Raw genomic sequence first — 16,366 nt, forward strand, 5'->3', positions numbered from 1 at the left:
TAAACAGCTTAGAATTATTGGTCACAATAATGCTCACTTTTCTACATTTTAAAAGGCATAGGGCATCGACTAATACTTATAAATAAATCAGATTTTTAAAATGCAAAGATGTTAGATAAGGATGCATCTGGATTTCATCCCAAATTCTATCCAGTGCACAAATTTTTAATCAGTGCATCTTAAATTTTCATGACGGTGCATTAATGCTAATCAGTGAATCTTACCATCCCTAACAGTATGTCTGCAGTACTAAGTGTGTGGTCTTGTAGACTGAGCAGGACACAGAAGCAAACAGTACTATAGGGTATTGAAATTGGGCTCAGTGGAGATCTGATGCTCATATTAAAGCTGTTTCTCCATCTTCTTAACTAATATGAACTCCGGAGGTCGACCACAGCACAGAGTACAGACGAGTGCATTATGTTTAAACAAGGTTAGGGAGACAAGAAGCAGACAACAGTGCTGTCTCTAAAGTTTAATGTGGGTGTTGCTTTTCACTGCCACTGTGAATTATTTAACATCTCACCAGCTACAATGTTCAGTCCATCTGTCTTAATGGATAGTCTGACTCCTCTAACCTTCATGGATAAACAGTCTGGACTCTCCTCCTCTCTGTCTATCTTTATCTTTTCTTTACCACACAACACAAAAGCAACTCTCAGCAAGTAAGTTTGCTCGCTGTATGTAAGTGGGTTTCAAGGGGATCATTGTAATGCCATACAAGTATTTCAGTATTCTATCCTTTAATAAATATATAAAAATCCAGAAGAACTCCTTAAAATCAACTGGGTAAAAACACTGTTAATTTTATTCTTAAAACCAAGCTTGTTACTTTTCGACATGATGTCTTTCTAAAAACAGTTTTTCCCTTTTTATAGGATGTTTCAGAGAGCAAGCAATTTAATGCACTGTCACATTTATTCTCACCAGGGTAAAAAGGAATACTAATAAAACACTTTTAATTAAAGATTTAAGATGATAAGATGAGCAACTTCTAAACTTAAGGTGACTCACTGCAGGGAACTCCGGGATGCCTCAGGCCTTTAAATTCTTTGTAAATTTACAAAAATCCACGTGATGAGAAAAATGCAAAAACAACATTTTAAAAATGTTGTTTTTCTTTACAGACTGTTACTGTGGAGTTTCTGATGTTACCTTTCAATAAAATAACAATATTTGCCTGATATCAGACTGACTTTATCCCTCCACTCTCACTCTCCCAGGATCCTCTTTGCTCTGTTAAATAATTGATGGTCTTTGTAACCTTACTGCTGACCAGTGGTGAAAACGCTCCGGGTCATAAATGATTTAACTTTGGTTTTTGGACACAGACAGTCCCCCTAAAAAAGATGCTGATACATCTGTCTCTGAGAAAAAGCTACTGGTGGCCTGTTTCAACCTACAAATTGAGGAAATTCTGTGTAACCAACATAATCTGATTGATAACATTGTAACAGTGAATAGTGATTTTTTTATACCGACTCATTTTATTATGACTTGAAACTTGGAATTTGTCCAGCACAACTTGCTGACAAAGAGCTGTTGGAGGTAAAGGTAGTTGAGGGTCAGATCATTTGTACAGGCCGACGGAGGCTGTTGTGAGTTAAAATACGATACCTATAAATGCTAAAAATGATATTGTGAGAGACACTAGAGTCCAGAGGTAGCTTAGAGGTCAGGATTCATCTTCAGGAACTACTGTCATACCCTCGAGTAAGACTCTAACTCATGTGCTAATGGAGCAACACTGAGCTTGACAGTCAAAGTTTTTATCTCTGATGTCCTGAAAGAGCGTAAATGTGGAAGGCAGCTGGTCTTGTGAGATCATGAAATTCTAAGAGAGTGCATCTTGTCAGGCTTCAACCTGCACACCTATGTCCTTGCACCAATCATGAGAAACAACTGGCAGCTACAGCATGACCTACGGACGCGGTTTAATGCTAGGTGTCTGTGACGATGTGTGTGAGAAGTTGCCCAATCAGTTCTGTGTAACCATCTGGGCAGGCACCGTCTGATGCAGTCAGATTAAAGGACCAGTGTGTAGCATTTAGTGGCATCTAGTGGTGAAGATTTAGATTGCAACTAACTGAACACTGCTGGGGTCTGTATTTGATGACCTGGGAATGAGAACAGGCTGTGAAGTGTGTAAGAGAAACCACCCTGGCTGTGAAAAGAGGGGAAAGGCCCTATCTAGAACCAGTGTTTGGTTTGTCCCTTTTGGGCTACTTTAGAAACATGGAGGTTCAACATGGCGGACTCCGGGGAAGGACTGTAGATAAAAACGTCTCATTCTAAGATAACAAAGACAATTCCTATATTCAGGTGATTATAGTACTGAAGAAAACATACCTATGAATATTATATTATATTTATGTAAATAGATCCTCCTAAATGTTACACACTGGACCTTTAAAAGATTAAAAGAGCTTATATGCATGCTCAGTCAACTTCATCTGGAGAATGTTCTGAAAAATGGATACTACAGTGTGAGTGGGAGTATTAGTTCATATAACAGATAGTCAACCAAATCTGAAGAGTGCGGGTCAATTCAGTGAAATGTGGCTTTCACCAAGCAGCTGAACCACATCAAATCTCCACCAGATTATCTGTCTAAAAAAAGATGGTTTCAATTTCAGGACAGGAACAGATTTGACGTAAATGCTGCTTTAACTTGACAAGGTGGGTTCAGTAAACCAGCAGCACTGAAACACAGCTCAAATATTCCAGATTAGTCACAGTGCTTTCACTCACAGTGTCAATGTCCAATCTTACATCAGACAGGTAGAACTGGGTTTAATAACCCATGATGCTCGAAATGAACTCAAATGCTTAAGTCTCTACATACAGGACGCACTGGAAAGCTTTGCAAATAATCCTAAAAGGGAGACGTAGAGCTGAGGTATTAAAAACACTGCTTTAGTTCAGTAGCAGGGCATCGGCTGTGAAAGGAACACAAAGTTATGGTACAGCACGAAGGGAGAGAGATTCCTCGCTGATCCCTACTTATAAAGAGTGGGCGGTGACCACTTAGTCATGGTAGAGGCCATATCATATTAAAAAACACTTTAAATATCACCGTATTGAGTTTAAAGCACTTATGAGTTCATATCAATCTCAGTAGAGCACACAGTTATCATAAACTGCACAAAAGTTTAAAAGTCGTGGTTGAAAACATTGTGCTTAATGTGTTTGTTTCACCATTTTTATCTCATTCACACTCATCTCAACATGACCTCTGGCATCAGTGGGTGAGAATAATCTCCTGGCTCATCACTTATTAAGACACATGTGAGGAAGGACAGAAATATCACTCTGTTCTCTTCTCCTCTGTATCATCTATTCTCCTCACACAGGGTTTCGGCAAGTTTCAAAACTTGTTTTATAATTTAAGGTTTTAACTTAGTCTTGACTTCAACTAAGACCTTTTTAAGACCATTATGAATTAGGGATGTAACAATACACTCAACTCACGATTCAATACAATTCAATTCCCAATATGATTTGACAAAATGAGATTGAAGAAAAGTTTCCCAGAAAAAAATCTTAATCAAATTAAAGACTCCTTATATATTTCTTTTTTTAAGATATATTTTTGGGGCTTTTTATGCCTTCGATAGGACGTGAAGATTTTGGGACACTGCGGTAAGGTCTATATAGGGCATTCGCTCAACCAGGTGAGCTACCATGCGCTCCAGAATCCTTATTTCTTAGGTAGGGTATAAACTGTGAACAATGCATATTTACTTTTCTTTGTAAAAGTGAAACTAAAAATATAACCCTGTCAACTCCAGAAAACGGCCTCATATCTCTTACTATTCGTCTTGTCTTATCTTCTTACCTTTTTCATTCTCTGCCACACCTCAGATTCTAAACAGGATGGTGCATCCTCAGCTTTAAAGTCTTCATCTGCGGTCGCCATGTCTAGGCGCCTTGCAGATACAGCTTCTGATGCGAGTTACGTAGGATGTCAAACAAGCCAAAGTCAAAAGTGTATAGTGCCCTCTGCGGTTTAAAAAGAGTCACAATTTACTTTTCATATCACCGATTTGAATCATTTGTACTTTGTATCGCAACTTAACTGTCTCACAATATATTGTTACATTATGAATGCGATTTAAGACCTATTTCACATCCATACTGGCAAAAAAAGTATGAACGATAGGAAGAAAAATCGGTACTGGTTCCACGTGGGTTTCGTTTTGGAATTGTTACAGCATGATCGGTACAAACTTTTACCAAAAACCCATTTAAAAGGGAGACTGAACAGTGTATGTAAGTAATTTCATTAATCCAATACATTTTTAATATCTGTCAAAATCTTATTTGCAACATTTAAAGAACTCTCCTTGGTTTTTATTATTACAATCAGTGGTGTAGTGCAGGGTATACACAGGTATACAGAGTATACCCCACGTCTCAGTCAGCATTGGGTAAACCTACTTCTGCATTCTCTGATGCACATCATTTAGTAGTGTTCTGCAACCAACTTTTTTTTTCCTAGAATGGCGAAGCCATGACACAGTTGTCCCAAAATGCATAAATATGTAGGTGTCAATCCCATCTGTCGGCCAGTATTGATTTTTCTGAGTTTTATTTCATAATGATCCTTATTGCCTGAAGTCCAGAAGTAGAAGTTAAGATACAACATGTAAAAACTATTGGCCTATTTTTGGGTGAGCTAAATATGCAAGAGTAGTCTTACCGCTGATAACACAGAGCGTTTATCCTTTGCTGATTGGGCTGCTTTAAAATAAAATGTGGGGCATAAATTAAGAGTGAACCCACTTCTCCAGGCACTGCCACACCGCTGATTACACTCACATCGTAGATTCTGTCTCTTTCGTTTCCGCGTCACTGCTCTCCTGGCCCCGATTTACTGCTGTACAATAATTACACTCTTTTGTTCAATTCTTATCACACCTGCTGATGAGCGTGTGATAAACTGTCATTCATTGTGTTCCACTCAGTTCTGTCACAAGCAGCTGTGCTTTCACTCTCCTGTCTCCCCTGTTACCTCGCTTTCTTCTTCTGTGTCGTCCTTCTACTGTCCTCAAGGAATTTATCTTCTAACCTTAACCTTCCCATCTATTCTCTTCTCTTCTACTCTTTTCAGAGCTCTTTTGTTGTATTCTGCTCCGTCCATTGTCCTTGTTGCAAGCGAGAAAAAGGGTTGTGTAATTCCGACATACAGCTCCATACAGCATCATAATGGATGTGGTCTATAATTTCACGCAGTGATTCTGACTCGGCTGGGATGATAAAATAACAGTGATTACATCACAACGGCAGAACTGCACAACTTCCTCCTTTGTTGTTGTTTGATTCTTCAACAATGAGCATCTTTCTAAATAGTCTGAGAGGGAGACATTTCCACTGCAATGAGATTGTCTTATTAGCAAGAAAAGGCAAGGCAAGAAGAGCCATAATTAATGAATGCATATTCTGTCTTCTTTTTCAGTTTTCATCTCTTTCTCTGTCTCTGACTCTTTATGCGAGGCAGTTTTCACATTGCAGCCTGACCTGTTAAAATTCAAACTGCTGCTCCTGGCTGATATTTTTGGAAGACTGTTCACATCTAGTTATACTTCATGGTTATATGAACTGACAGCAAAGTCCAAAAGACACACACACACACACGCACACACACACACACACACACACACACACACACACACACACACACACACACACACACACACTGTGTTTTGTACCTGCATCTTTCCTGCTGGTTTAAACACCGTTCGTTACAGTGTTGACGGAAATGTCTCCCTAAATGCCAGTCATGAAGATGTTTACTTCCACTGTTCCACTTGTTATCCATCATGTCAGTACTGACTTTACTGATATGTTTATTGGTTTATTCTGTTTAATAATATTTTATATTTACACTCTATAAATTTATTTCCTACTTTGTATTGCAACAGCTGCACAACAATCCCTTCTGGACAAATAAAGTTATATCTTATTTCTCTCTCTTTATCTATTATCTCTCACTCTAATGTAATCAATCAACAATAAATGTTAGTACCCTGGCAGTTATCACCTCTCTGATGTTCACTCAGACTGGAAACCAGAGAAATCTGTTACACAACGACTCATTCAGCTTCAGCCAGTACGGTCATTGAACTTATGAACCTTTTCCATCACTACAACGTGCTATTTGTCATGTTAATTAGGAAGCATGCTAGCTGTTAGCTAGTGATTGTATCTGATGTTATTACCGTATTGGCACGGATGAGACAAAATAGTTTTTCTGGAAATCACATTTTAAAAAGTGCAAGCAGTAATGTTGCTGGGTTGGTGAGTGTCTTTAAGTCAGTGTGTCTTTTCAAGTTAGTCAGTCCTGTGTTTTGTTAGCACAGTGTAATCTACAGAAGTTTCTGCAGGGCTTGTTTAACGTATCGTTTTGCTGCAACAGAGATTATAAAGTCATGGCAAATAAAAACCAAAGTTTCCAAAGCTCCAATAGCCTGACAGGAGTGAGTGAGTGAGTGAGTGAGTGATAAAGCTGCTCAAATGTGGGATTTATGTTCTGCTTTAATAGTGCTATGTACTTCAAGGATGAAGAATCTCTTCTACTTGGGTTTATAGTATTTGTTTGTATATTATCAAATGGATGGATTTGGTTCAGAGACAAAGTTTTTTGAAACTACATTTATGTAAGAGTGGCAGAGTCGCAGGGAGGTGGTTGGGGTGGATGGACAGTCCAGACTCCTGCAACCAAAGCACTTTGATAAAATCTTATGGGAGCAGACAGTGAAATACATTGTCAGTAACAATTTACATCAATTATCAACAATTTACTAATACGTTCACTATCAACATTTTTGTGACTGGCCAGGTATATTAATTAACCATATTCCCATATCACGTTGAGGAAACATAATTTGGTCAGCATTTTCCTTAAAACTAGGAGACAGGGCCGTATAATCAGCTGTCATCTTAATTTGAGATTCGAGATACGAGAACATATGGAAATAGCATCCCTCATTCCAGACCCTCAAATTATTTTGTTGTGCTCAGCTTTCCGAGAGACTGTTGGCTCTGTGATCTTGACATTTCCAATCAAACAGAGCCACGAAATCATAAAATGTTGTGGGTGTTTTGATGTTGTCTTATTGTTGAGTCATATTAGATTCTTGCTCAGAACAAACTGCACCACAGCTCTCCAAAACAGTCCTGTAGGCGAGTTTCTGTGCAGTTATTTGGTGTGAAAGTGTTTTATAGACCACAGCATCTGTGTCTTAAATTTCCATATAGTAGATGTCTGAAGTCTAGAGAAGTCTGAGTTGGAATAGATCCTCTGCCCCTTTCGAAATATCATACAACACAAACACACACTTACTGGCAGCTCAAAGATCCAGACAGTGTTGGAGCACTTTATATGTATCTCTACACACTGTTCCCTGCAGACGCTTTTTATACCTACTGTTTGTGGCAGCGGTGAGGAGCTCCACATCCCAGAGTGATAAAACCCACCAAAGACAGACACCAACCCACACACTCAAATATATTTCCTTTTCTATCTCTCCCTTCATCTTTTTTACTTTCTTATGTCAGACCTGTGATACAAGAGGATTTTCAGGAGCAAAAAGTTACATGGTGAGGGCAAAGGTCACAACACACACAAACAAACAGACAAACTCACACCTGCTGCAAGCTCAATACAGTGTAGAAGGTGAGAGTGAAGCAACATGAAAGACAGGACAGCGGCTTCAGTGAGAAAGTCAGTGAGCCTTGTCTGGATTTCAGTTTTATTTTACAAATTTACCAAAGCTGTATTAAATCCATGCTGCATATAAAAAGAGATCATCCAACACCAAACTGTCTGTAAACTTTTCTTCAACCTCCAATCTAAACTGACTCTTGTTTCAACCAGATATACTACAAGAAACTTTCCTATTCCAATACTAAACATACTTCCAGCCAATGTAAGAAATAATTAGTTATCTTTTTCTATGTGTGTAGCATGAAGGACATACAACTTTCATTTCATTTTACAACCTTGTGTTGTGTTGTGTTGATGATAAATCATTTTGTTGTGCTCAGCCAATTGGCTCTGTGATGTCGACATTTTCAATCCCTATACTCGTAATTTTTTGAGGTTGTTTTGTTGTTGCCTTATTGTTGGGTGACTTGGGTCAGATTAGATTCTTGCTCAGAACAAACTGCACCACAGCTCTCCAAAACAGCCCTGCAGGGAGGTTTCTGTGCAGTAATTTGGTGTCAGAGTGTTGTTGCAGAATAGATAGACGTCTGAGTTGTGACTTTTGGTATTATCCTTGACATTTTCGATGAATATGTAATTGTTGTAGTGGTTGACGTGGTATTTATATTCTGAGATGTCAAAAAAATAGAATAAAATACATTAAAAGGGGACTACTGTAAATAAATGTTTTAAAGCTTTTGGAAATGTGACTTGAATTAGTAAAAATACATAAATGATATCAAAGTTGAGTGTCTCATTAGGCATCCAAAAAGTTCTATTTTTATGTAAGAACTATTTAAATATTTACAAGATCAAGCGAAACTATTTAGCCCACATATTCACAAGCTAGGACTCAGACTCAGACTCATAGAGCCGGAGCATGGAGGTGGAACTGTTTGGGTGGGACAACTGACATGGTTATTTTATTGGTAAGTAATATATGTCTGAACAAAACCACGCTCAATTCAAACCCAATATCAGGAAAGCTAACACATTTTTGGGGATTTTTAGAATACTTTTTAGATGCTTACTATTATGTAAAAGACCTGAAAGAAATGACATATTTAGAAGTCTATTGTGGATTTGGGTTTCCAGTGGCTTTAAGTAATTATTAGGACACTGTATAATAAAATTGGATACACTGTCAATCCTCGATTTTATTTCTCTTCTAATAAATGTTTGTGCATTTTCATGGGTTTGACAACATTGTAATCAAAGACATTCTTAAGAATAACTGCACATTAGTGCCTCTTATTCACCTGTAAATAAAAAACGTGAACCTAAGTTAATTTAAAGTCATTCAGATCATCTCTTAGCCTCTCCTTTTATAATGATATGATTATCTCACACAAGCTATAAACAGATTCACTGTAAAAAGGGAAACATTTTCTCATTCTGAGAATTAATTTTCTGCAGAATGAATGAAAGATTTTTTTTATTTCAAAACAGTTTGACTGAAACTTTGATGTCTGTTTTGAGAGCTGAGCATATAAGCAGCTGACATATGAAGCAGAGCTCAAACCTCTTCAAAAGTGTAACACCATATTTGCATACCTTTTATTTAAAATGTTTATATTATGTCTGACAGACTGGTGTCCCCCTTTAATGTGCTGAGAAACCATGGAAGCTCATCAACAGGATGTTTCTGTACTTTAATGGACATGAATTTAGATTCTGAACGTTTTTACTTCATAAATGATTAGTTGTGATTATTAGCAGGCAGAGCGATAAAGATACCACGTAGTTTAAAGCTTTAAGATCATACTCAATATCTTGATGTCAAATCTTTTTTTGTGAAGCGACAAGTGATGGCCTGTATTTATTTTATATAATGTGTGTGTACAGTGTGTACAGTTGATGTTGATATCAGAGTTGTTTTTTGCAGAGAGCAGCAGAAGGCAGAATATAAGAGCAGTGAGCCAAACTGTGCTGATCCATGTTTAAAAGGACTGAGGACCGTGAGTAATGCACAGCAAAGCACAGTCCCTCAGGCCCCACTGACTGTGTGTGTGTGTGTGTGTGTGTGTGTGTGTGTGTGTGTGTGTGTGTGTTTGTTCGTTTGTGACACTCTACCCTGATTGGTCTAATCTCTCCTGGAAGGTGACTGTACGGGCAGTCGCTTCCACTGAACTGAGCCAAGCACACACACATTCACACATGGCATTTAGATTGGATGTCAATGGGAAAGAAAGACTACAGTCACTTTTTGTTCAGTGAGGGTGTGTGTGTGTGTGTGTGTGTGTGTGTGTGTGTGTGTGTGTGTGTGTGTGTGTGTGTGTGTGTGTGTGTGTGTGTGTGTGTGTGTGTGTGTGTGTGTGTGTGTGTAGGTGTGTGTCTGTGTGTGTATCATTGCCTCTCTGCTGTCACTGATGTACCTCCCACAGCAGGGCAGTGAAGGACGATATGTTTTTGTGTGAGGTGAATGCTGTTCTACTCTTCCAAAGTGAACACACACCTGTCTGCTGACTTCTCTGAGCCAGGTGTCAATACAGACACACACACACACACACACACACACACACACACCACATGTTTACTTATGTCACTTTCCTGCACATTATATAGACTTCTGCTAACCCTAACCACTAATTGCCTAACCCTAGCCTTAACCACTGTCCCAAAAATCTCAAAAAATTGGATTTTTCCAAATTGGCGTCACAATTTTTACCCCTAATTGGACAAGTTGTCACATTTAACTGGTCTTTAGTCTGAAATGTGTCCGAGAAGGTAGCCTATGACAGACCACACACACAAAAAGACGACAGACTTTTTACTTCTTAAAATTGTTTCTCTGATCTAAAAAGATGCTTTAGATTAAAAACTAGTTGAAATATTATTAAGTGTTCATGAATATTAAACTCATACCCCAACTAACTACTATTGTAATAAAACTCACAAGTTAATATATCCCTAAAGGCCAACAGTGTACTGCACACGCATAAAGTCATACACAATCACACACACACACACACACACACACACACACACACACACACACACACACACACCTCACACACAGTGTCTTCAGGGATTTTTCACCATCTGGGCAGCCAGCCCTGCTGCTGCTTTTATTCTGATTCTCTTTAGAATGCATTACATTTAAAGGTCGGGGCGGAGGGACACCAAACATCTCTAAAGGCCTTTGTTAGCTGAACTTTACCAGTTTAGTGAAACTGATGAGAAATGTCAGTCAAGGGTCTTTACTTTAAAGTAGTGTTACTCTACATTGCAGCAGTGTTATTCAGGCACAAGTTGTATGCCATTGGAGGATATTCCACAAGGAGTCATAGACACTCATTTATTGAGTGCAGTGGGCAAAATATCACAGTTAACTTAAAAGATTTGATAGATCACAGATTCATATAACTGGATTAGTCAGTTAAGTTTATACAAATGAAAAACCTTGACACACCCAGTAAAACAATACATTCTTATGTTAGCATTTAACAGCAAGCAAGAGTGCAGAGTTCAGCTAGGTGACAGCTGAAGAGAAGAAGCAGACCCTGAGCCTGCTGGTTCTGGAACAGAGAGCTCTTCCCCAGCCAGATGGTTTGTAAAACAAAACCAAAAACATCATGAATCATTACTGAGGCCAGTCGGTAGAAGAGCACAAACATATTTCCATCGAGAAAAGCCTTCAGCGCCGTTCTTTACTGTTCTTTCAATGTAAAAATACTCTCCAGTTCTGATATAAGGGATGCTAGCAGCTTCTAGGGTAGCCTCTTCAACAGCAGCCTTCTCACAGACACCTAGCATTAAATCACAGCTGTAGCTCAAGCTGTAGCTGCCAGTACTCCCTCAAAGGACGCTGACTGGTCCAGTACCACATAGTTTGGCCACTGGCTTGAATCCAGAAAGATGGATTCCCGCCTGATCTTGTGATCTTGCATTGCTTGCGATGGACAGCCCCAATGGTGGAGCGTGGAGAACCGGTGAGGTTGTTCTGCAGTTTTCTCCACCCTCCAGGGCTTTCCGGTCTGAGATGGAGCAGTTGCCGTACCATACTGAGATGCAGTTGGTAATGATGCTCTTGCAATTTAACTAACCACAGACACACTGATGCAGGTTTTTCTTGTGGCAGAATGGTGGTATTTCATGGTTTCTTTTTCTTTCTTTTTTTACACCTGTATGAACTAATGCATTATTATAATCCAATATACTATTATAATTCAATGCACTCCAATAGAACAACCCTGCCATGAGTCCTCTCTTTATGAAGCCTATCATTTTCAGTTTTTGTTGAAACTGGGTTTTAATATGGTCACTTAGGATTTCTATAACTCTCTCACAGTTCAAACAACTCTGATCGGAGCTGTATGAAACACTGCTTCAACTGACTGCAAGCCCTCTCTGAGGCCCTGATGGTCCGGGTAATCTGAACGCTGATGAACCTCAAAGTGTGAACTTCTCTACAGTGCTGCTGGATTAGAGACGAGTCAGAGCAGAAGGCATTTCCTCAGGGAGACATAGCGATTCGTTTCGACCAGCGAGCCTATTGTAGAGAAACCAGGTGATTAGGGTGGAACTAACAGGATTGGGCTGATGCCTCGCTGCTGGGAGATAGGCAGAGGAAGAGACAGCGCACATTCACACTTACACTCACAAACACACAACACGACAAGGCATGCAAAGACATAAATGCATACTGTATCATGCAAGGGGGCATAATTAGATGGGCCGACAGAAGAGCCCTTACATTGTAAAAACATTTTCAAGAACATATTGTTAAATCTCTGTTTTACACAGATCTCTGTCTCTGTCACTCATGAAGTAACTGTTTCAGTTTAACGTTTACCTAACATAACTGAGATTTCATTGCAATAATGACTGTGTAACTGACCATGTCTGAAATATGCAACAGGTGTCTCAAATCAAACCTTTCACAGCTGTTCTTCAACAGCACTTTTCTGTGGATTTTCTACCTTTAAGTTGATAAGGAGTACAGTCTACAAAATGCCTCAGGATGCAACTGGATAGACCTACAGCCAACCAAACGTATGTAGCCTAGCCAATTAAACTTACCAAATCAAGTTATTAGTACGGTACAAAAAGCTTTAACTGCAGTTGTTTGTTCTTTTTTCGATTAGTACTGACGCAATAGCAGATTAAACAGAAAAAGTTCAGCGAGAGTCATCGTATAAAACCCGCCCTATATGAAATAAATGGTTGTCAGATCCAGGACTGGTGGAAATCTATCTGAATGGGAGGGGGACCAGTCACATCTGCCAGACCAAATAAAACATGAGCTCGCAGATCCGTCTGGTTCCCAGGCTACTGTCACTCCACTTCTGAAAGAAAAAGTGTAGAACAATAAGATGTTGATGTCTTTGAGCTATCAAAACCTGAGTACTAATGTGAATAGAGATCTAAAAGATCACGGTTTTAAATCCTTGACATGGCGGTTTGCTTCTGTCTTGCTCTTTTGTGCTTTAGTGACTGTTGTAACAGAAGTGAAAGAGAAAAGTGAAAGAGATGTTGTATATGCAGGTGGGGTGAATTCTTAATACCAGTGTAAGTGAACTCTTTTTGTTGAACAGTGCTCTCTACCGCAGTTCTTTCAAGCTTCCTGATATTTGATTTGCATGAAGAAACCTGAGCATCAACTTTTTCTTTCCTATTATCCCTGCTGTGCTGCATCCTATTGCCCTTGCTGTAACCTACAGAAATGAATGGCAGTGCGCCGCCCACATCCAAGCTGTTATGTTAGTCCAATATAAGTCAAGGTTTTCTCTGGAGGTGCAGCCTTGGAAGCTCTCTGTAAGATCTGATTTTCACTTGCAAGCTAGCTTTTTCACTGAGTCAACCTTAACCCTTTCTGTGTACCTACAATATCTGAGATTAAAGCAGTTTAAAAAAAAACGTATTCTGTGTTTGACATTTAACTCTTATTTAAGGTGAAACAACTTACATCCTGTCTGAGAAATGTTTTCACATGCTACATAAATTACGCAAATTGGTACCATCTTTAAAATATTGTGCGGTTTTATTTTAGAGCTGTTTATTGGAAAGAATCTGGCAATACAATATACGTTGAAATACAGGGGCTACGATTCAATATATTGCAGTATACTGAAGGAAAACTACAAGGAACACATCACCATTTATGCAGAACAGTGGGATATTGTTTGTATTTATCACAGACCCTGTAACGTCCACCATCATAGCTCTCAGTTTAAGTTTACAACATTTTGCTGTCGAGCGGTTGGGGGTTTAAATACAAAACTTGTGTTTTTGAGGATCAATACAATATCACAAAACATAATACTGTGACAGAATGTTTTTTTTATATTTTCTTACACCCCTATTGTATTTAAGGTACTACATTTAATTTAGGTAGCAGTCTGTCTGACTTAAAATAAAAACTGTGTTTAGCATCGACAATTAAAACAACTTAAGAATGCCATATTAAACTTAATTCAGTAGTTCTAACAGCTGCACTGAGTCCTTACAGCTACTGTTTTTCATGAAAATACAGTGCAGTGTGTTCATATAGCAGGTAGTAGTATCACACAACCAGCCCAAGTAGCAATATTGTACATATGTTATTAAACTGGAATTTCAATTGGTGTCCTTATGGGAATCACAGTTTTTGCTAGACAAGCAAAATTACATTGGCAAAGAAGATCACACTGATAGAAAACAACAATTCAAGATAACCAAGTTGGAGCACTTCCTTGTTGATGAAACACATGAGATTGTTAGAATGAGCTGTAGGAGGAACAGCAGGTGGGATGTAAGCAGGAACACACAGCACTGTTCACCTCTCACTGTAGTAGCAGTCGGTAACCACAGGACATAAAAGGGCTGATATGATACAGGTTCCACATGTTTTTGGTTTGTTGTGTGTTGACATTGATAATAAACTCATTCAGAACCAGCTCCGAGGCAAACCAACGGTGTTTCTGTTTCATTTTATCCCCTCTCACCTTCTCTGTCTGCCCATTTCTAAGAATAAATACAAAACCCGAGCAGATGATCTCTCTTATGTTAATGCCTCTCCTGTCTACGGTACAGAACCCCCAGCAGGGAACCACACCATCCAGAGGAAACACTGCTGTCTAGATATAGTAAAGCTAGACAGTAAAGCCTCTTACGGACGACCAGAGCAGGATGGAGCAAAGTAAAATAAAATAGAAGGTTGGTGCATAGAGGAGAATGGGACAAAACAACAAAAGAGATTTTTTTTTTTAAGAGTAAAAACCCAGAAGCCTGTTAGCTTGTGATCCAGACATGGTGTTTTAAAAAAGAAAGATGGATATAAGGCTGTTAGTGTGAGTCATATCCAACACAGGGTCAGGAAGACTGCTCCAATAAAATCTGTTAGACTGCTGATTACCTAATCACACTGCACTGCATTCATCAGACATAATACCTAAAACCCACTGCAGTATTTAAAGTCACACACACTCTGATAAGTTAACTTCTGGGTTTGTCTTTGTTTCTAAAACAGCACAAAATATTAAGTGTACATGAAAAAAGTTTTGACAAATACTCTTTACATTTGGCCCCTACTTATGAATGTGCAGTTGACAGGATGAATTACCAATCTGCTATACAGGAAAGCTACTATAGATCTTACTGTATATATGATAATAATATGCAACCTGTGGACATGGAGTGTCTGGGGGTTCATTTCCCAGTGAGATTACTTTGCAATATTCTCTACACTGGCAGAACTGTGAGGCAATTTGAGTAAAAGCATCAACCAGGCAGCTTTGAATATGAGACTTAGAAAAGCAGCAGGAGGTGCTGATTGAATTTTATAAAAGTTTCCAATAAAGTTGTTTTTTCTGAGTATGAGACATAGTTTGTAATAGCTGCATGTTACTCTGAAAACACAAGTATAATCAAAATGAACTACTGGTAGCTAACCATGTCACAAGGAAAAGTGTTTATAGCTGTTCTGCACGGTCACACATGAAGAGGGAGCGGAAAGCCGTCCATCACGAGACAGGTGAGATGCGATGGTCATTTAAAACATGTCTTAGTGGCACCACCTGAAGCACACCCTCGACAAGACCGAGCTGCTCTTCCTTCCAGGGAAGGCATCTCCCTTCCATTAACTCTCCATTACCACTGAGAGCTCTGTGGTGTCCCTGGACCAGACAGGAAGCAACCTGGACGTGACACAGGATGACCATCTGTCCTTTGCTGTCAACACTGCTGGGACAACACACTCCCGCAGATTCATCCTCTACAACATCAGAAGGATACGTCCGTTCCTCACCCTGAGGGTAGCGTAGGTTCTGATCCAGGCTCTTCTCACCTGGCACCTGGACTATCTGACAAGCGTTTATGTAGAAGTATACTACTGCCTTCAATTCCCTCTACATTATGTTGTCGTGGCCTTGAAATACTGTTTGCTCCAATAAAATGCTTTATGCTTTGCAGAGTCTGGTCACGACAAGTGCTGTAGTTGCTGTTGGGTCAGATGTAAGTACTTGTTTTTCATCTTTAAAAGGGGACATATGTATTGAGATTGTTTCACAACCATTATGTTCAGTTCCAATAATATGTGTCAGGGTTTTAGTAGAAATTGGTATTTTTTGTTTCATTCTTGAAAGACTTTTTACAAGGTATTTGGGTTTCATCCGACAACTATGTGATATCATCAACTGAGCTACAGGGCAACAAACACAGCTCTATGCAGTTATCATA

The 16,366-nt window shown here is 39.1% G+C and overlaps 1 protein-coding gene across 9 annotated transcripts in view; it reads right to left on the minus strand.

Moving 5' to 3' along the window:
- LOC127371735 (dedicator of cytokinesis protein 3-like) overlaps positions 1-16,366 on the minus strand; it is a 195,470-nt gene that overhangs the window by 102,649 nt on the left and 76,455 nt on the right. The window lies entirely within an intron of this gene.

This window comes from Dicentrarchus labrax, unplaced genomic scaffold, assembly GCF_905237075.1.
Source record: "Dicentrarchus labrax unplaced genomic scaffold, dlabrax2021, whole genome shotgun sequence".
In the NCBI taxonomy this organism is placed as follows: domain Eukaryota; kingdom Metazoa; phylum Chordata; class Actinopteri; family Moronidae; genus Dicentrarchus; species Dicentrarchus labrax.